At 41.1% G+C, this 24,741-nt stretch overlaps 1 long non-coding RNA gene across 1 annotated transcript; it reads left to right on the top strand.

Moving 5' to 3' along the window:
- The first annotated feature begins 5,067 nt into the window (after window positions 1-5,067).
- LOC110204127 (uncharacterized) lies at window positions 5,068-24,701 on the top strand. The gene is made up of 3 exons (XR_002323215.2): window positions 5,068-5,442; window positions 16,272-16,446; window positions 22,666-24,701. It is a non-coding gene; the product is annotated as an uncharacterized LOC110204127 (long non-coding RNA).
- The last annotated feature ends 40 nt before the right edge of the window (window positions 24,702-24,741 follow it).

A 24,741-nucleotide genomic window follows, 5' to 3' on the forward strand; every position in this document is an offset into this window, starting at 1 on the left:
TTGCTGCTGTTGAATGGTTCGACATTAGAAATATTAGGGGGAAAAGTAGTTTAACATTAGAAATATTAGGGGGGAGGAAATGATACCAAAGAAGATATGTTACCATTTGCTTTGCTGATGCATCCTAAAAACCATGGGATCTTTCCATCGGACTTGAAGCTGAACCCTTCTAATTTTGTTTTTCCTCCATTAGAATGTGAACTCCCTGAGAGCAAGGACTGTCTACAAATTTTTTTCTGTTTATATTCCCATACATAGCACAGCATTTCTTATATAGTAAGCACTTAATAAACGCTTTTTTAAATTCATTTGTGTGCTCAATTAAGAAGATACAAAATAAGTATCGGGTGTTTTAGGGGGAGTAGGACACCATGCATTTGGAGGTAGGAAAGCCATCATGTAAAAGATGGGGTTTGAGCTGAATTTGGAAAGAAACATGGTATTCTAAGGGGCAAAGTTAAGAAGCAAATATACTCTAGGCATAGACTTATGTAGTAATAGATGCCTAGCTTAAGTATTTCACTGGTATCTACAACTTACAAATCAACAGAAAATGACATCACATGTATTAAATGGATTCTCTGTAGGGGATTTATGGAAAGACATGGTCTAGAATCACGCGTAATGACAGCAATAAGGAATTACAATCTGTATTCTTAGAGGAAGCACACATAGCAATGAGATCATGTAACTACAGAAGGACCAAGGTCAGTGAAAATTCTAAATAGGAAATTGCTGTAGCAATTCTCTGATTGCTCCCATGAGGGAGGCAGTGCTATATTTTTACCAGATGAGTTTCTGGTGATCACAAAAACCAGGTTCAGCAAATAAAAAAAAAAAGTTCAGTTGCTAGAGCTGTTGATGAATAATTCATTGAATTTACGGCATGCTTATTAAATGCTTACTATTTACAAGACACTGTGATGGGCCCTGGGATCCAAAGAGGAAAACAAATCATTCGATAAATGAGTGGATGGATGGATGAGTTAATTAGTGAAAAAATCTTTATTAAAGACTTATTACACTATGTTGCATGCTGAGAACACACACACAAAAGTGAGATAGCGCCTACTCTCAAACAGGTTCTATTCCACCAAAGGAGATTTAACAAATTCAGAGATTAGCATATGCCAGGATAGCATGTGGTAGGGAGAGTAGAGAAATCAAGCAAAGAATTCTAAGAGCAGTTGGAGAGAGAAAGAGAAGTGCTATTTAGATGGATCCAGGCAGGCCTCCTAGAGAAAATGGAGTTTGAGCTGAGCCTCGAAGGAAGAAAAAGATCCCCAAAGTCCAAGGTTAGTGGAAAAAGCAATCCAGGCAAGTGGGGATGGAGTGTGCACTCACACAGAATTTGGAGAAAGAATTTTGAGTACAGAGAATAGTAACCTGGCTAGTTCAGCTTGAACAGAGTGTCTATGGTGGGGAGTTCTGTGAAATGAGGTTGGAATGGAAGGTTGGAGCCATATCTTCATGGACTTTTAATGCCAAAGAGAAGGGTTTATACTTCATCTTAAAAGCAGGAAATAAGAGTAAAAGAAAGTAGTTGAGTGGGGAGGAAGGGAAAAAGGGGGCTGGGCATGATCAGACCTATGATTTAAGATCATTGTTTTGGTAGCTGTGTGGATAGATGGATTGGAAAGAGAAGAGAAAAAGGCAGGGAGATCAATTAGGAAGTTATTGCAATAGTCAAGGCAAAACGTAAGGAGGGTCGACAGGATGGAGGGCTAGATATTTTCTCCAGTCTTTATGAACTCTCAAAACTCCTTAACTGAAGAATTACATGCAAGAGGAAAAATAATTGCAGTTGTCCTAGTAGGTCAAGACACCAAGAAGTCTAACAAGTTAATGACATGATGAATGAACAGCATAGAAGGCCAATCCCTAATACCTAATGCCAGGGACTGCTCTATGAGTTGGTTCCCTTTACTGAACTCTGTTTGGTTTTTTTCTCCTTTATTCTTTTCCATGAGTTATAACTCTCTGAGTAGGTGATGTAAAAATAAAAGATATCAATAATTTGTTTAATGAACTAAAGTATGCAAAATACGGTTGGACCTTCACATCCTTCCAGGCTTTGGGAATTTAGTTTTACTCGACTGGAATTGCAGAAGGATGTTCTGCTCTCTCTTTTTTTGAGGAAGCTTTTGCTAGACAAAAAAGTGTGTGTGTGTGTGTGTGTGTGCGTGTGTGTAAATTGAATGCAGCTATCTGACTACAGTAGCCCATTTCCTGGCATGAACAAACAAAAGGCAAATACATACTGTTGGTCCTTGGAATTTCCTGATTTTACCTGATAATAAAGGGCAATATAATTGCATACAGTAGCTTGGATGAGGAACTTCTGACCCATGGGCACAATCGTGGCAAATGTTTCCATAAGTATGGATTTATGTTTAGCAATTTTTGCATTTTCTACTAGCATTGAGAGAGCATGTCATCCTTATTATTTGTTCAAACACATTGATGTTAGTATCTTCAGGCTGGAGTTGGAGTCAAGAAAACCTGAGTTAAAATCTCACCTCTGACGTTTATTGTTATGCATCCATGGGCAGCCTACCCACGATTTCTGACCCTCAATTTTGTCATCTATAAAATGGGAATAATAATACCTTAATACCTACCACACAAGGTAATTTTGAGACTCAAAGTAAATAATGTATGTAAAATGCTTTACAAATTTTCAAGTACCTAATTCAGTGCCTGGTATATATCAGGCATTTAATAAACACTTACCCAATGAATAAATGAAATGTCACTTATGGCGGTGGTGGTGGTAGTGATGATGATGAAGAAGATGATGATGGTGATGATCATGATGATGATAATGATGGAACTCTCTGGTCTACATTTCTTTTTTTTTTTTTTTTTGCTTTTTGGTGAGGCAATCAGTGTTAAGTGACTTGCACACAGCTAGGAAGTGTCAAGTGTCTGGGGTCGGATTTGAATTCAGTTCCTCCTCACTCCAGGGCCAGTGTTCTATCCACTATGTGACCTAGCTGCCCCTGCTGGTCTACATGTCTTACTTTGAGAAACCACTTTTGGACACACAGGGGCTGGTGTATTGGACCTGTGCCTAGTTTATATCCAGGCATGTAGCTAGAACTGAGTTTAGTCCTGAAGAATCTGTCCTCTAACAAGAAAGGGTTAAGCTCCCTTTTCTCACATACTTCGGGGGGGTCTCTCTAAGTCCTCAGGTATGGCACCCTAGGGGCAATGTTACTTATAACTTAGATCACAGCTCACATCTTGGGGCTGTATAGAAATAAGGAGGATTTAAAAATGTACTCCACATACAAATATGAGTCAGGTATAGAACAGATAATTTATTCCTATACACAAACAGAATGCTAAATTCAGAGCAAGTACACATTAACAGAACAACTAAAGAACAGGTCTGTAACTTGTAACTACTATTATAATCTTCTGGGGGAAATGATACTTAATCAGGTCAGAATATAAAGGAATTTTCAGAACTGCTCATTTGGCATTTCACATTCCACCTCAGTTTAGTGCTGTCCAAACAATTGTTGGCACATCCGAGGGTAAAAACAGCTAGGATGGGGGATCTTATTGGTGGAGACCATCTTCTCCCCTGTTGCCAACAAACTCTTGCCTTTGTCTCAATAAATGGCTCCTTTCACAAGACCCAAGGCCTTGGTCCTTTTTTCTTCTGCCTCTATATTATTTCACTTGGTAATCACATCCACTCACATGGCTTCAATTAAATAATAGCTGACAATAATAATAGCTAACACTTATATAGTGCTCACTATGTGCTAAGCCCTTTGAAATTATTATCTCATTCAATCCCCACAACAACTCTGGGAGGTAGGTGCTATTATTATCTCCATTTGACAGATGAGGTAACTGAGGCAAACAGAGGTTAAGTGACTTGCCCAGGGTCCCATAACTAGCAAATTGTTTGAGGCTGGATTTGAACTTGGATCTTCTTGACTTTAGTCCCAGTACTGTATCCACACTGAACCATTTAGCTGTCCCAATTATCATCTCTATGCAGATAATTCTCATATCTATTTATCCAGCCCCAATCTCTCTAATGACTTCCATTCTAGCATCTCCAACTTCCTATTAGACATTTCAAACTAGATATCCTGCAGACATCTTAAATTCAACGTGCCAGTTCTTCCTGAGTTCAGGTCCGGCATTCTATCCACAGCACCACCTTGCCTCTAGGTTAAGAGACTTGTCTTGGGTAATACAACCAGTATAGGTCAGTATATGTCCCTGACTCCGAGGCTAACCCATGTTGCCTTTCCATTTTACAGACGGACATTCTGATAGGTTAACCTCCAGTAGGTTAAATGATTTGCGCGAGGTTACCTAGTGAGTGAATGTTGGGGCTGACTAATTGAATGTCTCAAGGAACTGAAATCCATCACACCCAGCACTGAAACTTAAATACATAGTGTACTTCCAGGACAGGAATATCCCAGCAAATAGGCACACGATCTTGCACTTTCTAACTAGGTGATATACAAAATGCGTCTAAATTTAGAGAATAAAATAGCTGAAGGGCTCTAACGACCATGACAATACTAATAACAATATCTACTTATACAATGCTTTAAAGTTTCATTAAGCATTTTACATCTGTTATCTTACCTGATATTTATTTGAAACAACCTTTCAACTTGACCTCCCCAAAACAGAGTTCAACCAAAGATTTGCCTTGCTGCCCAAACACCAGCTGCCGGAAATGCTGCTTGTTTCTCCCCCACTATCCCTACCCTTCAAAACAGTATGTAGAATTCGGAAAATACAAGGACTCATATCACTCAACTGGGTTAAAGCGTGGCCGACCCCTGTTGCCATGGGGAAATAGCGGTCCGGGAGCCTTGTCCTTGCTCCTGCTTGCATGTGTGGGAGGGCAAAACCCCAAATAGTACGAGGCTAAATTTGCCTTCCTATTTTGTGTTTCTATAAACAATTTTTATCTCTGACCTTGTAGCAGAAACTCAGTTCCTGGAAACAGCCCATAGACGGTGTCATTCCCCTTGTATTACAAATAATCGAAAAGCAGAGTTCAAGTAAATATTTGAATTAGGACAATTGGGCCGCTTTCACTGGGGACCCCCTTTCCCCTAGAGTGTTCTCTCTGGTTTTCCAGAAGGCTTGGATTCAAGACAAATGCAGCGCCCGAGGAAACACAGCGGACTAGAGGCTAATGTGCCATCCACATCCTCGTAGGACGATGTCCTGCAACTGTAACAATAAGAATTTGAGGAACGACGCCCAGATCACGGTGAACACTTGCTGCCTGTCACAGGGAAGAGGCACAGAAAGAGAGCTCCTAGCAACAGCTGCATAGCAACACCTAGTGCCAGATCATGATATAGCAGAGAAATACGATGCCCCAGCTGGTGCACGGGACTTGACCTGACACCTCTTCCAAGGTAGTTCTTGGAGGGTGTTAACTGTAAGGTGAGGAGGCAGGGGGTGGAGATCTCTTTCGACTCTTGTGGCTTTGTTTGCTGTGGGGATTTACTCTACGGCCCCGTGGGGAAAGTAGAAATAGGACTGGACTATAAATCAAGAAGACACGGGTTTGAATCCCACCTCTGAGGCTTCCTAACTGTGTGATCCTGAGCCAGCGGCTTCAACTCTCTGGCCTTCAGATTCCTCATCATCGACAACATGGGAATAATAATAGAAAGGGCCAGTTTCCTGGAACAAGGAGGTGATGAGCCTTCTGTCCTCTGCCCTGGTCAGAAAACATCTGGAGCAGTGTGTACAGTTCTGGGCACCAGAGCTTAGAAAGGATATTGATAAGCTGGGGACTGTCCAGAGGAAAGCAAGGAGGATAGTGAAGGGCCCTGAGTTCATGTCATATGGGAATCAACTGAACAAATTAGGAATGTTTAGCCTATTTAATATTATTTCTGTCTCTCTCTTCCTCTGTCTGTCTTTCCCCTCTATCTCTCTCCTCTCTTCCTCTGTCTCTCTCCTTTCTATCTCTCTGTCTCCTTTCCTCTTCCTCCTCCTCTTCTTCCTCCTCCTCTTCTTCTTGCTCTTCTTCTTCTTCCTCCTCTCATTTTCTCTCTCTCTTGTCTCTCTTTCTCATTTTCAGTCTTTCCTCAACTACTAGTTCCTTCCCTGTTAACTACAAACACACAGAGACCTAGCCTTCTATCATCTCTGATAGCTATGGTCCTACATCCCTCCTCTCCTTCTTAACTAAACTACCTGGAGGGTGGGGGGAGGGGCACAGGAGAACATAAACATTCTGCCTCCATGTCCTTTCCTCTTACTCTTTTTTTATCTCTTTCCCAGTCTGTTTTCTCTTTTCATTATTTAACTGTAATTGCTCTCTTCAAAATGACCAGTGATCTCTTCATTGCCAAATCTAACGGCCTCTTCTCAATCCTCATCTCTCCTCACCCCTTTATAGTGGTCTCTTGGCTACCTTCTCCTCTGGAGCACTTTCTGATCTTGGAATTTTCATGACACTGCTTTCTCTCTCAGCTCTCCCACACCCTGCTCAGTCTGCTTTGCTAGATCCTCATTTATGCCACACCTGCCAAACGTGGATGTCCCTCAAGATTCTGTTCTGGGGAAGCTAGGTAAGTAAGGGGAAACAGCACTCGCCCTAGAAGGACTTGAGTTCAAATCTGCCCTTAGATACTTGACACTTACTAGCTGTGTGACTCTGGGCAAGTCACTCAACCTTGATTGCCTAGGAGAGAGAGAGAGAGAGAGAGAGAGAGAGAGAGAGAGAGAGAGAGAGAGAGAGAGAGAGAGAGAGACTGTTCTGGGCCCTCTTTTTATTTCTCTTTATATTCTTGCTAAGGGAATTCATCAGTTCCCATGGATTCAATTATGATCTCTATGAAGATGACTCTCAGATTATATATACATATATTTTATAAATATATACATACATATATTATGTATATATACACATATTGTATAACTATACATACATACACATACACACATATGTGTGTACAGTATGCATGTGTATATACATGCATATAGATATATAAATATATCTATATATGCAGATGATAGATCAATAGATCTCATGCCCTTGTCTCTCTCCTAAGCTTCATCACGAACTGCTTATCATATTTTAAAAATTGAGTGTCCCACAAGCATCTCAAATTCAACATGGACACAGTGTCTGGCATGCAATAAGTGCCTAATAAATGCTCTATGTCCAAAAAAAATCCATTCCCCCTTTCTCCTGAATCTCCCTGCCACTGAGAAGGGCAGCACCATTCTTCTGTTACTGAACCTTCTGACCTGTGTGTCATCCTTGACTCCTCGCTCTTGTATACTCTGTGTATTCCAATTCTATCATTTCTGTCTCTACGACATTTTTCATATGTGTCTGTTTCTCCCTGTTTACACAGTTACCACACTAGTTCAGACCCTCACCACCTCTCACTAGACTGTTGCAATGGTTCCTTGATCGGTCTCTCCACCCCAGTGTCTTTCCACTCCAATCTGTCCCTCAACCAGCTACCAAAGGGAATTTCCTAAACCAAAGGTCTGACTCCATCACTTCCTTACTCAGCAACTCTTTATTAACTCAAGGGTCAGATATGAACTGCTCTTGCATTTAAAGTCCTTCCAGTCTTAAAAGAAAGTGTCCCCCTCCCTATAGTCTAGGATCCCACAAGACTGGCCTCTCTGCTCTTCATCACTTCCCATTTCCTGGCTCTGGGACTTTGCGTTGGCTGACCCCCATGACTGAAAAGCCCTTCTCCCTCCCCTTCACCTCTGAGAAGCCTGAGTTTCCTTCCAGACTCAACTCAAAGGGAACTCTTTCTCAGTCCTCCCCAAGGGCTAACCCTCCCTCTGTATTTGGCATGTCATTACTCTCCAACCCTTTTCACCCCACCAGAAACTTGGACTCTGCCTCTGGATTCTCTGTATCTGATGAGTTACCTTTTGGTCTTATCTTAGCAAGGGACTGCTGCCCTGCAGACTCCTCCTGGTACTCCTCCCCTTTGTATAAGGTTTTCCCCCCTTAGAATGCAAACTCCAGGAGGGCAGGGTATCTGATTGATTTGTCGTTGTATCCTCAGGCTCAGCACAGTGCCTGGTACCCAGCAGGTGCTTACTAAGTGCTTTATTTATCTATCTTGTTGATACCTATTCATCTAGAGGCTGCCTCTCCCATTTGAATCTCTTTCTGCATCTCCCTAGGTCTCCATCTCTCATCTTAAATCTTTCCTCAACTTTTGGTTCCTTCCTGATACACATCTCACTACTGGACCCAGATGGCCCCGGACAGAAAGTGAGACTGGTGGCTTTGCCACCCTCCCTCACATAAATCCAACTCCCTTTCATGTCATGGCACCACCTCCTCGATGTCATGGTCCTCTTTGAGAACACAGGACAAAGAACAATTACTGGTTCCTTCCCCGTTAACCACAAGCACACCCAAGTCCTCTCCACCAAAGACCTAGCTGTCCTTAGATCCACCATCCCTGACAGCTATGTCCCTGTATCTCTTCTCCTCTTCTTAACTATACTACCTGGAAAATGAGCAGACTAATCCTTGAAGGCCAAGACAGATTCATTTTTGTTGTTACATCCCCACTGCCTAGTATAGTGTCTGGTACATAGTTATCCATAATAAATGCTTGTCGATTCATTGATGTGTAATATCGGCTCTTTGAAGGAAAGAACTTTGTTGTTCTTTTTGTATTCCCAGAACTTATACAATTCCTGGGACACAGTAGGTCTTATGAATGATGGAATATTACTATGCTATAAGAAATGATGACCTCAGTGATTTTAGGGAAACACGGATAGACTAGAAATGAAATAATGAAGAGTGAAATGAATAGAACCGAGAGAATGTTGCATGCAGTAACAGCAATATTGTTTTAAGAACAACTTTGAGTGACTAAGTCATTTTGACTCTTATAATTATACAAATGAACTACAAAGGACCTGTGAAGGAAGATGCTATCTGCATCCAGAGAAAGAACTGATAAATAGAAGTATGAATAGAATGATTTTACATAATATACATATTTGTGTCTAATGGTAGCCATCTCTAGGGTGGGGGTGGGGAAGGGAAGAGAAAAAAGGAAAAAAGTTTACAGGATAACTTTATCATATATTTTAAAGGAATAGCAAGCTGTACATAACAGATTTGCAATTTCATGTGCAATCAGCTTTTTTTTCTATACTAATATGCTATGGAAATTCTTGTTTTATTTCTTAAGTTCAGAATAAAATACATTTTAAAAAGAATTATCTTCCCGGGTTAATACAACAATATATAAACATAAGTCATAACTACTATCATCATTAATAATTATGTATTTCATTTTTAAGAAAATGAGACAAATCATAGAATTTGAGAATCTGAAGGGAACCTAGAAACCATTTATTCAAACCATACACATGGGGCAGCTAAGTGGTACAGTGGATAGAGCACCGGCCTTGGAGTCAGGAGGACCTGAGTTCAAATCCAGCCTCAGACACGTAACATTTACTAGCTGTGTGACCCTGAGCAAGTCACTTAACCCCACTGCCTAGCCAAAAGGAAAAAAAAAAATAACAAACAAAAAAAAGCTATATGCAAAAAGAATCATGAGAATTTCCAGGCCAAGTTTGTATGATTTATTTATACAAAAATGTTTTTATCTGGCATATTTCAATTATTTTTGTTGTTAAGTAGTTTTTCAGTTGTGTTCAACTCTTTGTGCCCCTATTTGGGGTTTTCTTGGCAAAGACACTGGAGTGGTTTGCCATTTCCTTCTTCAGCTCAGATGAGGAAACTGAGGCAAACTTAGAGTCACACAGGTAATAAATGTCTGAGACCATATTTGAACTCAGAAAGATGAGTCTTCCTGACTCCAGGCCTGGCACTGTATTTACTATGCCACCTAGCTGCCCCTCTGCTAAAACTACAGATTCATGATCAGGGGTCCAAACATGAGTTTCTGATATGTGTGCATAGATATTAATCCTGATTGACTCTCTATATTGATTAATTAATTAATAAGAGGCAGCTGGGAGACACAATGCATGGAGCACAGGATTTGGAGTTAGGAAGACCTGAGTTGGAATCCTACATCAGACAAGCCCTAGCTCCGTGACCCTGTAAGTCAGACAATAAACAGTAAACATTTATTAAGCACCTACTATGGCCCAAGTATTGTGCTAAGTCCCAGGGATACAAAAAGAGACAAAAGACAATCACTGCCCTCCAGGAGCTCACAATCTAATGGAAGACAAACAAATGGATATGTACAATCGAGCTATATACAAGATAAATAGAAAATAATTAAAAGAGGGAAGGCACTAGAATTAAAAGGGATTAAGAAAGACTTCCTTTTAGGATAAGATTTTAGTGGAAACTTGAAAGAAGCCAGGCAAGCCAGCAGGCAGAGATTAGGAGCAGTGATGAAGCTCCTCTCTGTGCCTCAGTTTCCTCATCTGTAAAATGGAGATAATACTAATAGCTCCTGCCCCAGAGGGTGGTTATAAGAATCAAATAAGTTATCATACCTAAAGCACTTCGCAGCTAGGTGGTGCCATGAGGCAGCTGGTGTCACCACAGTGCACAGTGATCAGAAAGTGAATCAGAAAGACTCCTCTTCAGACACTTCCTAGCTGTATGACCTTGGGCAAGTCACTTGACCCTGTTTGCCTCAGGTTCCTTATCTGCAAAATAAGCTGGAGAAAGAAATAGCAAACTACTCCAGTATCTTTACCAAGAACCCGCCCTCCCCCACCGTGGGGTCACGGAGAGCCAGAAACAACTGAAATACTATATAATTATTATCAGCATTCCCCACCATCTACCCTGCTTTGAGCCTTCTTTAGGTCTCTGAATCATGCCCTTCTTCCCCAGAAATTCGTCATTGGGCAATCTCATTATGCTACAAGACTGAATCTGCCTGGTACTGAAGTCTTATCAGGGCCCTCTGCCCCTTTGACTAGTGAGCAGGGCCGGGGGCTCCAGGGCATCCGTTTTTGGATGGGACTCAGCACAGTCTTCTTCCTACTTCCCAACAGTGGGATTTTGAACCTCTTTGAATAATCTCCATCTTGCCCCCTCGAGGGGGCACCCTGTCTGGCTTTTCAGCTTCTTTTTAGGTGTGGTCTTCCTCTGTTGGATATTAAGCTCCCTGAGGGCAGGAGCTGTCTTTTTTGTTCCCTTGTATTTTTATCTCCAGTCCTTAGTACAGTGCCTGGCATATAGTGGGTGCTTAGTGACTGACTGACCACTTGTAATATAGATGTTTGAAAGGCACCATAATATAGTCCGTAGAGTTCTGCATTTGAGGTAAGTGAGAGCTCAGTTGAAATCCCATCTCTGACACTTAATAGTTTTGTGACCATGGGCAAGTCACTTAACCTCTGTCTGCCTCAGTTTCTTCTTTAGATTCTCACAACAGCTCTTTGAGATTCTAAGTTATAAGCAAGTTATGATCTGCTCATGGCAGGGAAGTTTCCATTCTGACATAATCTCAGGTCTTTGATGTTCTGGATTTTTCTATACTTCCGTTTATAAATATAAAATGCTCAGTTTTGTACATATAAAAATATGGTTGCTATTCCTATCTCTGCCACAGATGCCTCTACGTTTGTCATTCACAACTTGCTAAATGCAGGTTGAAATGTGGCTGATTTGGTCTCCAGAGTCCTTTAATCTTGGCTGGAGAATACAGACCATTAAAATCAAATCGTCTGCTTTCCAACAGACTTTGTGTCCGGCTGAGTTGATAACTGGGCTGGGAAGGCTGGATCCTCTCAGGCTCATACCTGCTCATAACTCACCATTTCATACCTGTCTCAGGTGTGTTCATTGGCAGGCTTAGGGCAACAGAGAAGAGTTACAGAAAAGGTTATCCTAAGACTTTTAATTGGCCATGACATTTTCTATGGTTATTACTTAACAGTGGACTCCAATTATCTTTCCCTTCCAACTATGTCATCAAATCCATTACTGTGCTAGTAATATCCTTGGTTCCCTTCCAACTTCTCATCCCTCTTCCAATAACAGGATGGAGGGGGGCAGAAAAGGGGGGTGATTTGCTTGTCATTGCTGTTTAGTCACTGGCCTCTGCTAGGACTGTTGACAACCTTAAATTATTCCTCAACATATCTACCAGAAAGTCAGTGGAAATCAACTCTTTATTTTCTTTTTTAAAATGAACATGTTGTTTGGTTTGGTTGTTCATATATTTCCAGATATGTCACTGCCTAATGTGCACTGTCCCCCTCCCATCCTTATCTCTACTTAGCATGCCTACCCATGTAACCAGAGAAACACAGAAAGCACATCTGACAGTGTATGCAATATTCTGCACTTCTAGTCCCTCACCTGTCTAAGGAAAGCAGAGAGTTTCATTTTCTCCTGTCTTCACTAGATGAGGAATCAGAATTATACACTGTCTGACTTTGGTTTACTTTTCTTTTTTTCCTTTTTTAATGCAACCAGGTTATTATGAGGGTTGGCTACATAAGGTGAAGAGGAAAGCTAGCTACTCTCCCCTAGATGACCCCTACCCTTGGAATGTGGGCTTTTTTAGTCATTTTGGACCATTGTCTTTCTTCTTCTACCAGACAGGCCCTGCTCTGTAGTCACACCCCTTGGGCTCCATCTCCAGAGAGATTTCACTGAGCATGATTTGAGGGGAGGAAAGCAATGTTGAATGCAGTACGACTCAAAAGTGCAAAGCTCTCCACCAGACAGCAATGACAAATGAATCCACCTAAGGCAGAGGGGAGGGGGAGATTCAATTTATACCCTACTTTGAAATGTTTATTCAAAATATTTTTAAATACATCAATGAGATTCTCTTTCTTATATCTCCTGAACCCCCAGTCAGGGGTGACGGAAGGAACAGAACAAAATAAAACAAAACAAAATTACTTAAACAGAGAGTCTAAACATCTATCCTTTTCATTCTCTATCACATGTCTATTATCTCCCTCTTTTTTCAACTCTCCACTCACAAATAATGAAACATGCAGATCATCACAAGTTATGATTGGTCATTTCATATACCTGGAAAATTTGAAACTAATTAGATAGAAATTTAAATGGAATTTTAAAATACCAGAAAGCTTTGAAATTAATAGATATTAATTTCCTGGTGTAAGAAAGAAGAGAAGTATTCCCTAAATACCCTAGTCTGAATCAGTCCTCTAGCAAACCAACTTTCTTGCAAAGGAAAGTTTAGTAGCAATCAGACCTGCCTCTCACCTCAGCCCTATACACAACCTATCTTATTGCAGAAGGTGAAGGGAGCTCCAGGGTTCCATTAGCATTTAACCCAAGCTATTGTCTTGTACGGTTCTCCCCACCTAGGTCAATCTACCTGCCATTCTTCATTTTCTGGAGCTCTTATTCTCAAATGAATCCTGCACTAAACATCAACCTTCTGCCAGTGTCCCTAGACATTTGTCCTTCTTGAAACAGAGAATTTCTGTCTCTTCTTTGTTGGGGAATAGCTACACTGTCCCTTTTAGACACAACTCTTCAATCCATGAGTCCTGATACACCAAAGAATTCCATTCACCAGCAGAACTTTGATGGATTATTCTCTGAGTAGTATTGTCTAAGAGATACTCAGAGTTACCTTCCATTATTGTGTACATTGTGTGTACTGTTTTCGTGGTTCTTATCTTTGTCTTACCTGGGATATATGTCCAGCAGTGGAATTTTTTAATTGACTATGACATTTTCTATGGTTATTACTCAACAATGGACTCCAATCATCTTTCCCTTCCAACTGTCATCAAATCCATTACTATGCTAGTAATATCTTTGGTCCCCTTCCAGCTTCTCATTCCAACAATAAACCAGTTGAGACTCTTGAGCAAGGAAATAATATGTGCAGAGCTATCCAGGTCAATAAGTATGGACAGATTAGCAGCATTTTGCTCATGATTCCAAATAAATTTTCAGAATTGTTGGACTAATTCTCAGCTTCCTCAATGGTATTCCTTTCTTCTATAATGCTTCAGAATCATCTGTTTCCCAGAGATAACTCTGATTCAGGTGGTTGTTACAACTTAAACCTAGGGTCATAGATTTCATGGTAGAATGGACCTCATAGGCTACTAAGCTCAAACTTCATTTCAATTATTTTTAATTATTTTTTCAGCTATCAAATTGAGTTTCTCTTCTTCTTATCTCTTCCCATTGCAGAAAAAAAAGAAAAATAAAATTATTGTAACAAACACGCATAGTCAAATAAAACAAATTCTTACTCTATCATTTCAAAAACTGTATGAATTACTCATCACTTACCCATCATGTCTCTATCAGGAAGTAGGTATTGTGTTTCCTCATCAGTTTTTTGGGGGATCGTGGTTGCTCATTGTGCTGATCAGAGGTCTTAAGTCTTTCAAAGTTGTTTGTCTTTACCACGTCCTTGTGATCACAAATTGTTCTCCCTCCTCATTTATAGATGAGGAAACTGAGACTGGTGAGTTCAAGTGACTTGACCCTAATAATATAGTTAGCTACTGCCAATATATTAAGGGGCAGCTAGGGGGCGCCATAGTGCATAGAGTGCTGAGCCTAGAGTCAGGCTGACTCATCTTCATGAGTTCAGATCTGACCTCTGATGCATACTAGCTGTGTGATCCTGGGCGAGTCACTTCACCCTGTTTGTCTCAGTAGAACATGACTGAACAACAAACAATATGTTAAACCTAGCACAAAAACGTTTTCTCATAGGAAAAATCGGGTCAGACCCTCTCCAGAGCCAGCTGGTTAGTCATCCCTCATGAGGTGACTGTGCTTTAGTGATGCAAGAAGTTACCTTTTTTTAAACTTTTAAACCTTGGACTTTTAATTTCATTGGTTTAGGGAACTCTCCATGAAAAAACTCCTTCTACCAATCCATTGTTTCACGGACAATCTTTTTCCTGTCCTACTATAGATATGGAAATGCCATTTTTATTTGGTGTTTGCTAAGTTCAGAATTTTAAAAATTAATTTGACGGTCAGCTACTGAGAGGCAGCTAGGTGGTTCAGTGGATACAGTACTGGGCCTTATGTCAGGAAGTTCTGAGTTCAAATCCTGTCCCAGATATTAGCTGTATGATCTTGTATAAGATAACCTCTGTCTGCCTCAGTTTCTTCAATTGTAAAAATAGGAAACTAATAGCACCTGCCTTGTTGTGAGGATAAAATGAGATAGTATTTGTAAAAGGCTTAGCACAGTGCCTGGCATGTAGTAGGTATGTAGTAAATGTTTATTTCCTTCTTTCCTTCCTTCTAATGTAATAGCACATGGTGAGCAGAAGTGGGCTTCACCATAATACTGATGAAGAACTGCATGGGAGAAGTAGTATTCAGGATGCCATCAGAGAAATGTGTGATCCGAAAAGCACCAGTCACATCATGGGAGTGAGGAATAACGTATAGACAGCCCCAATCCACCCAATTGGTCCACCCAATGGTCAAGGGCTCTTGGGGAAGGTGTCTAACATTTTGAGGGGATCCCCTAGAAGATTTATAGGAGGATATAGGCAACAGTCACAAAAGATAAGAAAGCAGACAGGGTACATTCTGTACTGATGAATGAGGGAAACAGGAATTTACCCCCACTTTACAGTTAAAAAAACTGATGCAAACACAGGTTAAATGACTTGCTTAGGGTCACACAGCTAGTAAATGTCAGAGGCAGGATTAGAATTCAAGTCTTTCTGTCTCCAAGCACACTGCTCTAACCACTGCACCACATAGCTACCTCTGGGAATAACCACATTGCTTAGTTTGTGAGGCCATCAGAGTACCAAAATGACTCTTTTAATTATGGAAGCCATCTTTTTAAAAAAGAATTTTAAAGTAAAGACCAAAAAAGGAAGCAAGCCCCTCTATAATTCAGCTCAGCCCTTGCTCTGTTACCCATAGCCTTAGAGAGTTTTGAGAGGCTTTAAAAGGGAGAGACTTGACCAGGGCCATGTATCCCGTATGGGTTAAGGGTAGGACTCAAACCTGGCTCTTCTGGGTCCAAGGCCAGGTCGTTAACCCCTACACTATACAGCCTCTCTGTGAGAAGATACAACAGAAATAAGAGGCAGGGACCCAGCCTTCAAGGAGCTAATCTGATGTACTTTGGCAATTTGGGGAGGAACTGGAAATTCGGCAGCTCCATCAATTGCCCCCTCCCTCTTCTTGAGATTTCTTTTCTCTTGTTTTCTAGTCCACGCTTTGGTTTTGGTCCATTTCCCTTAAGACATGGGACGTGTTGGATTTGTTAGATTTCTTCTCTCTCTAGTCCCAAGCTAAACCTTATTTTACTGTTTCCTTTTTTCAGAACGGCAATGCAGACTTCCCCCAACCTAACATCCTTAATGAGTTCTGAGAAACATGACATTCATTGTAACATTTTATGGGGAAGTCAGAGTCTTGAAGGCCATGGAATCCAATGTCACCTCGTTTTCACATGAAGAAAAGGAGGCAAGAGAAATGACTCAACCAAGGTCACAGAGGTAAGCCTGGAGGTGGAATTTAAACCCAAGATCTCTGATTCCATAGTCAGTGTTCTTTCCATGGCTCCTTGGTATTTCCTTTTTTAAAAAATTATAAATGAATGGTCTTGAGTTCTTTCTTCTTGCTTGCATGGTCCTGGGGTCTTCTATCCATAAGTCCTTTTCTCAAATAAAAAGTGGGGTGAGGTTGGGAGTCAAGGTCAGTCTCTCCCCAAAGGCAGGTAGCATGAAATGCATGCAAAACATACATAACATAATTTCTAGGGGAGGGGATAAGATATGGGAGAGTCAGTCATCAGGATAAGCTTCTTGTCGAAGATGGTGCTCGATCTCAGCTTTGAAGGACACTGGGGATCCTAAGAGATCTCAGTAAGAAGAGTGTATTCCAGGCCTAGGGCTGGAAAAATGAGGTGGGATGCAGTGAACAGCAAGTAGACCCATTTGGCTGGTCCAAGTGTGCATGGTGAGAAATGAGGTGCAATAAAATAGAGAAGTAGGCTACAGCCAGTTTTAAAAGGCTTTAAAAAACAATGAGATTTGATGTTCAGGAAAACTCACATTTCTAGCATAAGGGTTTGCCAAGACCTTTTTAGGGCTTCTCATCTGCCGTTGGTGTCTACCTGATTCACCCATCTCTCGCCTGTGTCTCCAAGAAGCTGTAGCATGCACAGTGGCCACATCCTGGTAAACCATATTGGCAGATGAGCTAAACCAGGTTGAGGGTGACTGTCTGTGGGTTAGGGGGATGTCAACCCCAAGCATGTGAAAACTTTCTCTGGTGGAATGGGTAGATGAAAACAATGTGTTCCAGGGGCTGTGGAGATGGCACTGTGGAGTGCTTAGAGCTTAGTCAGACACTGAAGATGCCAAAGTCATCCACTGCATCTTAGGGCATCACCAGTTGTCTTGATTTTTGTCCTGCCACTGGACTTCAATGACTCAGGAAGAGAAGGTGAGGCTGATGTGCAACTTTGTGCAACTGCCTCACTTAAATCCAATTCACTCCCAAGTCAAGACTTCACTCGTAATGGCATTGGTCCTCTTCAAAAATGAAGAATGAACAACAAGAAAAAGCCAGCTGAGTCTTTTGAACAAGGGAATGATATACCATTTTGAGTGTTGTATGGAAGAATGGAAATAAGAAAGACTGGAGAAAGGAAAACAAATTAGGATTCTATTGCAAGAGGTGATGAGGACCTGAACTTCACTGTTGGCCATATGAGTAAAAGAAGGAAGTGAATGTAAGAGAGAAAATAAAGGTGGAATATATAAGATGTAGCAACTGGAATGATATGAGAGGTGAGAAAGAAGAAAGAATTGACAGTGACCCTGAGAGTGCGAATCTAGACTGAAAGGAAGGAGGGACGTCCTGTCAAAAATAGAAAAGGTAAGGAGGAGGGCTGATTTTTGTGGAAACATAATGAGTTCTACCTGGGGCATGTTGAGTGTAAGATATCAATAGGACCTCAAGTTGTAAATGCCCAATATGCAATTGGAGATTTGTGAATGAAACTCAGGAAAGAAACTAGGACTAGATCTAGAAATCTTGGAGTCATCTACATAGAAATAATGATTGAATCTTTGGGAGATTATGAGATCACATGCCATGATGTAGAATGAGGAGGGCCCAATGTCTAGGGAGCACACTCACAGTTAGGATGATGATTCAGCAAAAGTGACTGAGAAGAAGTGGTCAGCTAAGTAAGAGGAAAATGAAAAAAGGGACATCATGAAAACCCAAGATGGAAAGAGTACCTACAAGTGGAGGGAGGTCAACAGTGAAGAATGTGGCAGTAAGGTCTAGAAGGATGAGGACAGAAAAGACTGGCAGATTTGGCCATTCGGGTGGATGGATCTATGACCTAATTGATGTGGGCATTTCATCCACCAGTGCCTGTCATAATTTGTCTGTGTTTTCACATCTTTAGTGATTCTGGCCCATATCCTTCTATACATACTTCATAAGTGATCTACCCACTCTTGTGTCCCAGAAGCTTTCCAGCACAATATTTAGGTTATCCATCTATTATATAGTTTGGTTGACAATAATAAAATTAGATTTTGCATGTTGTTTACTACACATATATAACATGTATATATATACATCTGTGTATGTGAATATATACATAAATGTATATAATACGTTTTAGATAGGAAGGTAGGTAGATAGACAGACAGATAGACAGATGATAGATAGATAGATAGATAGATAGATAGATAGATAGATAGATAGATAGATAGATCAGCCAAAAGGGCATAACACTTTCTTGTTGTTGGCTGAGCTGAAAGAGTTTGTTGCTGTTTCATTGACTTGAAAGCAGCTTTTCTCTAAAGGACACTGGTGAAGACCAGAAATGAAGTACATAGCAGAAGTGTGGCTTCATGTGAAGACAGTTCCTGAAAGTACCAAGGACACAAAAGCCTACCCCACAGAGTTCTGAGTTTTCCGAGTCACACAAGTCTCCCCACCATTAGGGTTTTTTAAAGTGTATGCTTATTCTCCTCCCAGAACTCTGTGTGTTGGTGGGAGAGTGGGAGCCAGGTTTATTGATGGACCACGACTGATCATTCCTGCTTTTGCCTTCTATTGAGTATAATTTATGATTGTTCCTGCTTTTGTCTTCTGATGTGAGAAACATTGTGAAAGGAGAAATGGCAAGATTTGGCAATTTATTGCCAAATGAGTTGAGGGAGGGGGAGGGGGAGGAAGAGAGAAGTCCAAGATAATTCTAAGGTTATGAACCTGGGAGACTAGAAGGATGGTGGTGCCTTTGATCACTAATTCCAGGCTCCTGAAGGGTAACCTTTCTGTTGTTTCTGGTGTCAGGAATCTGGAATGAATTGCCATCAATTTAAAGCAGATAAATTGAGCATAAAGATATCAAAGAAAAGGCTGTGACCAGTCTTAATGTATACTTTCAGAAGTATAGAATGAACCATAACAAATTCTGAAAGTACCCTAACAAAAACATATCCAATATTAACAAAACCCAGGGTCCATTATCCTCAGGCAGCTCTAAAAAAAATGAATTTTAACTCCAGAAAGGAAGAATGGAATTGATAGACGTCCTAAGGGCATATGTGAACAGCTAAAAAAAAAAACCTATAAAAATACTTTTGAGACAAGTAGACTTCACTGAGGAGTAATTAAGGGTGATAAAAGGTACTCATCTTTGGATTTGTCTAGTGTAACCTCAAGTGGCTTACCTCTACATGGAGCCCATAAAATGTCTGAGACTCAAGAATGGCGTTTAAAGACTATCCCTGAGAGACATCTGCATGAACCCACCAACAATTCGTGGGTTCAATCAAAAGTCAATCTAAGATCCGATTTATTCAAAATTTTTGTGGAAACAGAGGATTTTGTAAAATTAAGGGATGCTACTTCCTCACTCCTAGATCCCTTTCCAGCTCGACATCTATGTCATATCCGGACTCTGATAGCTTTTCTTCCCTTCTCCTTTTTGTTTTGATTTTGTTTTTTTCTTTATTTCCCTCTAGTATCTTTTCCCAAGCTCTGCATATTCTGTGAGAAGCACATGACTGTCCTGCGGCTTCTCTCACCCTTCTGTTCCTAAATCAGCTCTAGCCAGAGCATTGCTCAAGCTCTGTGACCTACCCAAGAAGTCCTTTCTGGCTCCATCAATGTTTGCCTCTCTGTTCTGTTCCCTCTCTTGTTTTCCTCTCTCCCTCACCATCCTCTGGCCTCTTTGCTCCCCTCACCCCCACACCCCACATCCTTTCTTGCTTTCAGAAGCTTCTTCTCCCTCATCTCCGGCCAAGGTATCACTTAACCACAACTCCTGACACACCCGCACACACAGTCCTCGTTGGGGCACCTCCATCTCTGTGATCAAACAAGACTGGAATGACCAGAGGAGAAAGAAAAGATGCTCTGAACAGTAGCCCATGGGGGAGGGGCATCTGGCCCAGTTTCTCCTGGCAGGAATACCGTCTGCTTGCAGCTGCAAGGTTTGCGATCCAGTGCCGCCCAAGTTTGCTGATGTCACCCTTAAGTTGTTTTCCTTCGTGAAAACTTAGGAGAGCAGTGATATACTCCAGATGCCCTCAAGATGCATCTCAGGGTGGGAGACAGAAAAACAGATCAACGCGGAATTGAGGAAGTACTAGGTCACTCCCGATGTCCTCTCGTCAGCCCAAACATCTCACCTATCAGAGAAGTGGGAATCTGAACCCTTCTGGGTAGGCTCTGGATAATTTAATTTAGCCCTTGAAAACCCCCAAGTGATTATAAAGAGCTAGGATTATTTCAAAGCCGTCTAAGAAAAAAAAGATATCATCTCTGGAATCAGAGGACCCAAGTTCAAATCCAAATTTTGGCACACTACCTGTGTGTCCTTGGGCAGGTCATTTAACTTCCCTGAATTCCAGGTTCCTCGTCTGTAAAAATGAGGGGGCTGAGCCATGTGGCCTCGTAGTTCCCTTGCATCTCTAGATCCATGATTTATAAGATTATCCTGGATCACACCCTTCCATGGTAAGGTGAGAGGGTCATAATTTTCATTGCTTGTGGGAGAAGAAAAAATAGAAAGATGGAAGCAAGTTAAAAGCCCAAATCACTCTTATACTCTTCTCCTAGCTCCATTCCTGATTCTCAGGACTTTTCTACCATGTCCCAAGAGCCTCCTCACCCTGGAAGACGCCTCTACCACTTTGATCCTCTCCTCCAATTGGTCATGTCCTCCTCAGAAGTTCCACCTAACATTATATCTACATATATAGCATGACACAAATGTTCCACTTTCCCCATTGAATGCTAGGGAGCATGGTACAGTAGAACCACAAGAATATATTAAGCATTTGCTATGTGCAAGGAGTGAATAATTACTCACATTATTTTGCCCAAATATACCTAAAAATAAATGTTTGTGTGTAACTAAAAGAAAAAAAATTATGAACATCAGAGTCAATGCCTTTATTTTTACTGATGTGGCAGTGAGATGCGTCAATGTACAAATGTCCCTTGTCCAAAATTCTCATTGTTCCATTGATAATACCTTTCTTTGATATTCACTTAAATTTATAGTGAGTTGTCGAGATGATATCTTTTTTTTAGACTGCTTTGAAATAATCCTAGCTCTTTATAATGTTATATATTATACATATAATGTATAATATATTATATTTATATAACATACTAGATAATATAAATATATTTATATAAAATATATAATATCATCTCACAATAACCCTGGAAAGTAGGTGCTATAATTATCCCCATTTTACATTTGAGGCAGACAGAGGTTAAGTGACTTGCCCAGGGTCACACACTAGTAGATGTCTGAGGCTGGATTTGAACTCAGATCTTCCTGATTCCAAACCCAGTGCTCTATCCACTGTGCCCCCTAGCTGTTTCAGAGGAACTGAGGTGAAGATTGGACAGACAACTGCATGGTAAAATTATACAGAAATCCATACTGTACATCAGAGAAACATTGAGCCTCCCAGAAGAAAAGAAGCTAGAATCAGATGAAGCAACAGATAGATGTGAAAGGAGAAAAAGAGATATTAGCAGACAGAAACACAATAAAAAGTTAGGCTTGGCCCAGCGAGGAGCCATGACTCGGAAGAGCAGCCTAGGCCCACTCCTTTACTGACACTGTGAGTCACGAGGGCCAAAAGGTCACTTGAGATCCTTCCCCTGGTCAGAAGGCCAAGTCTGGAGAGTGGTCAGAAGGAACATATGTATCACTGGGGAAGGTGGTATTGACCAGAGGAGAGGGATATTTGATCCTGCAACTACTTAAATTTTCTCACACACACCCCCCCACTCAGGGTGACATTATAAGTCAGGAAGCCCACATAGTTCACTGGGGAAGTCAAAAGTTCATCAGAGACAGAAGAGGAAATGTCTTGTTCACTTAGGGGCTCAGGTATGAGTCACTTGTGGTTTTTGTCAGGTTAAAAAAAAGGTATCCAATATACATATATATTTCATTAATCTGAATCCTTGTGTGGGAGTGAAGGTCCTTGGAGAAACACGAACCCAATGTTGCTTTTGCCAGAAGATACCTAGGGTGGGGGCATGAGCCACAGTCCATCATTGTTAAGGAACTGCCAATATTACACATTATTTATCTATGTCAACCTAGAGCTTCAGCAACAGACCAAAACATTTTTCAGAGTCATTTGCTTACTTAAATAAGTCAGGGTGGAACAATCATACTTAGCATCTTTCCATCTTGTTCTTTTCTTAAGGAGCTGAATCCCATCTGAGAGCATCCAGCATTTTCAGACGCCGTGATTTTTTGCCCCACGGCAAAAGCCCACCTTCTTAAACACCTAAATGCTCCTGAGGACGTTATTTGATTAGAAATCATGGAACACTGCAGTCATAATCATCATAATAATAGCTCACAACTATATGGTACTTGGAGATTTGCAAAGAACTTTCTCTTCATTCCTTCATCCAATACCCTTGCAGAAGAATCAGAATTAGAAGTAACCCAATGCACAAATGGCAGGTCTGAGTGAGCTGCAACCTGGCCAATGAGTATTTGCTTACTTTTGAGAAGTGGTATAGAAGACATCGTTAAGGACATTGTGGACAAGGAAAGGAGGTGGACTGGTCTTGTGGAGAGTACATAGAAGAACAAATGGGCCGCCCCAGGACTGCACGGGTATCCAGAAAATAACCACAGACCTAGACATTGGCTTCCGGCTCATTGTGTACATTTATGGAAGAACTACACACGATAAGAAGGCATGGATGGGTTGCAATCTGCCCCTTGGGATGGATTGCCTACATCAATGAGACCAAAGGTCACACTGGGAGAAGCAGTGCAATGAAGAAGACCTGAGTTGTAATCCCATCTCAGACACTTGGCAGCCATGTGATAGTGGATAAGACATTTTATCTCCTTGAGCCTCTGTTTCCTTGTATGTAAAATGGGAATAGTAACCCCAGTAGTACCTACCTCAAAAGGTTGTCACAAGGATCAAAGAAAATGTGTGTAAAGCAAGTGTGTAAAGATGAGCTCCTTTTCATCCAAATCAAACTCCCCCCAAATCTGAAGTTGATTTTCAGCCGTACTGACATGCCATGGTTTGTCCAGCACACAGCACATGTTAGTAACAGTTTTATCAGGAGAAACAGTGGAGTTCTGTTAAGACAAGACTGAGAGGCATATTTTAATCTATCCCCTACCTCCCACAGGACTGTGCCTATGGCCCTCCAGAGAGCTAACGTGGAGAGCCACTTAGAAAGGCCGTATTCATCAGCTTGAAACATAATCAGCACACAGCCAACTTTTTCCAAGGCATCAGTACCCTCAGTGTTCCACAGAGAGATCAAACTGGATGATTCCACCAGAGCAGACTTTAAATCAAAAGGCAAAGAATCAATGTAGAGGCAAATCTTTCTTTATTCTAAAATGATCATGATGAGGAAAAGAGATTGAGGGAGATTATATTTATTGTGCCATATTTATCCAGTCCACACCATTTCTATGCCCAGGAGAACTCTCTATATATTGTGTTAGGGAAAATAATCACTTTACCAAGCAAGGGGCTTTGCACATAAGGAACGCTTAATAAACATCTACTAGATTAAATCTGGACAGCTAGGTGGTGCAACGGTTAGAGTACAGAGCCTGGAATCAGGAGGACCTGAGTTCCAGTCCTGCCCCTGACACTGATTAGCTGTGGTCTTGGCCAAGTCACTTAACTTCTGTCTGCCTCAGTTCCCTCACTGGTAAAATGGGGATAATAACAGAACCCATCCCCTTACCCCAGGTTGTTGTAAGGATCAAATGAGATAAAATTTGTAAAGTATTTATCACAGTGCCTAGCACATAGTAGGTGCTATATAAATGCTAGTTATTATTATTATCATCATTGTTATGATTATTATTATTATATCCGAGAGACTAAAAGAAATGTAAGCTCTGCTACTGGCCCTGCTTCTCAGGGCTGGGGAGGATCAAGAAGTCAACATGTAAGGACCGGACCATTTGTCTGATTCAGGCTAATTCTCCAAACTCTCCATCTTTCTATTGTGACTCCTTGTATCCCTTACCCCTGTCCAGGACTACATTTTAGGCATGGTCATGAATGGGGTCCGCCATGCCTGCTCTGGACTTAGCCACTTTCACTGGTCTGTTGGTTCACACATTTAATTTTCCAGGCCCTGGGCAGATCCCTAGCTTTTCCCCAACACTGTCCTCTGTTATATGAACATAGTCGTGCTGCACATCTTGGGACCACAATTCTCTTGAGCACAGTCAAGGTGAGAAAGCAAAAAACAATGGAGAAGGATGGGATAACAAATAGAGG

Source organism: Phascolarctos cinereus, unplaced genomic scaffold (assembly GCF_003287225.1).
Source record: "Phascolarctos cinereus isolate Bilbo 61053 unplaced genomic scaffold, phaCin_HiC Scaffold_7;HRSCAF=346, whole genome shotgun sequence".
Lineage (NCBI taxonomy): Eukaryota > Metazoa > Chordata > Mammalia > Diprotodontia > Phascolarctidae > Phascolarctos > Phascolarctos cinereus.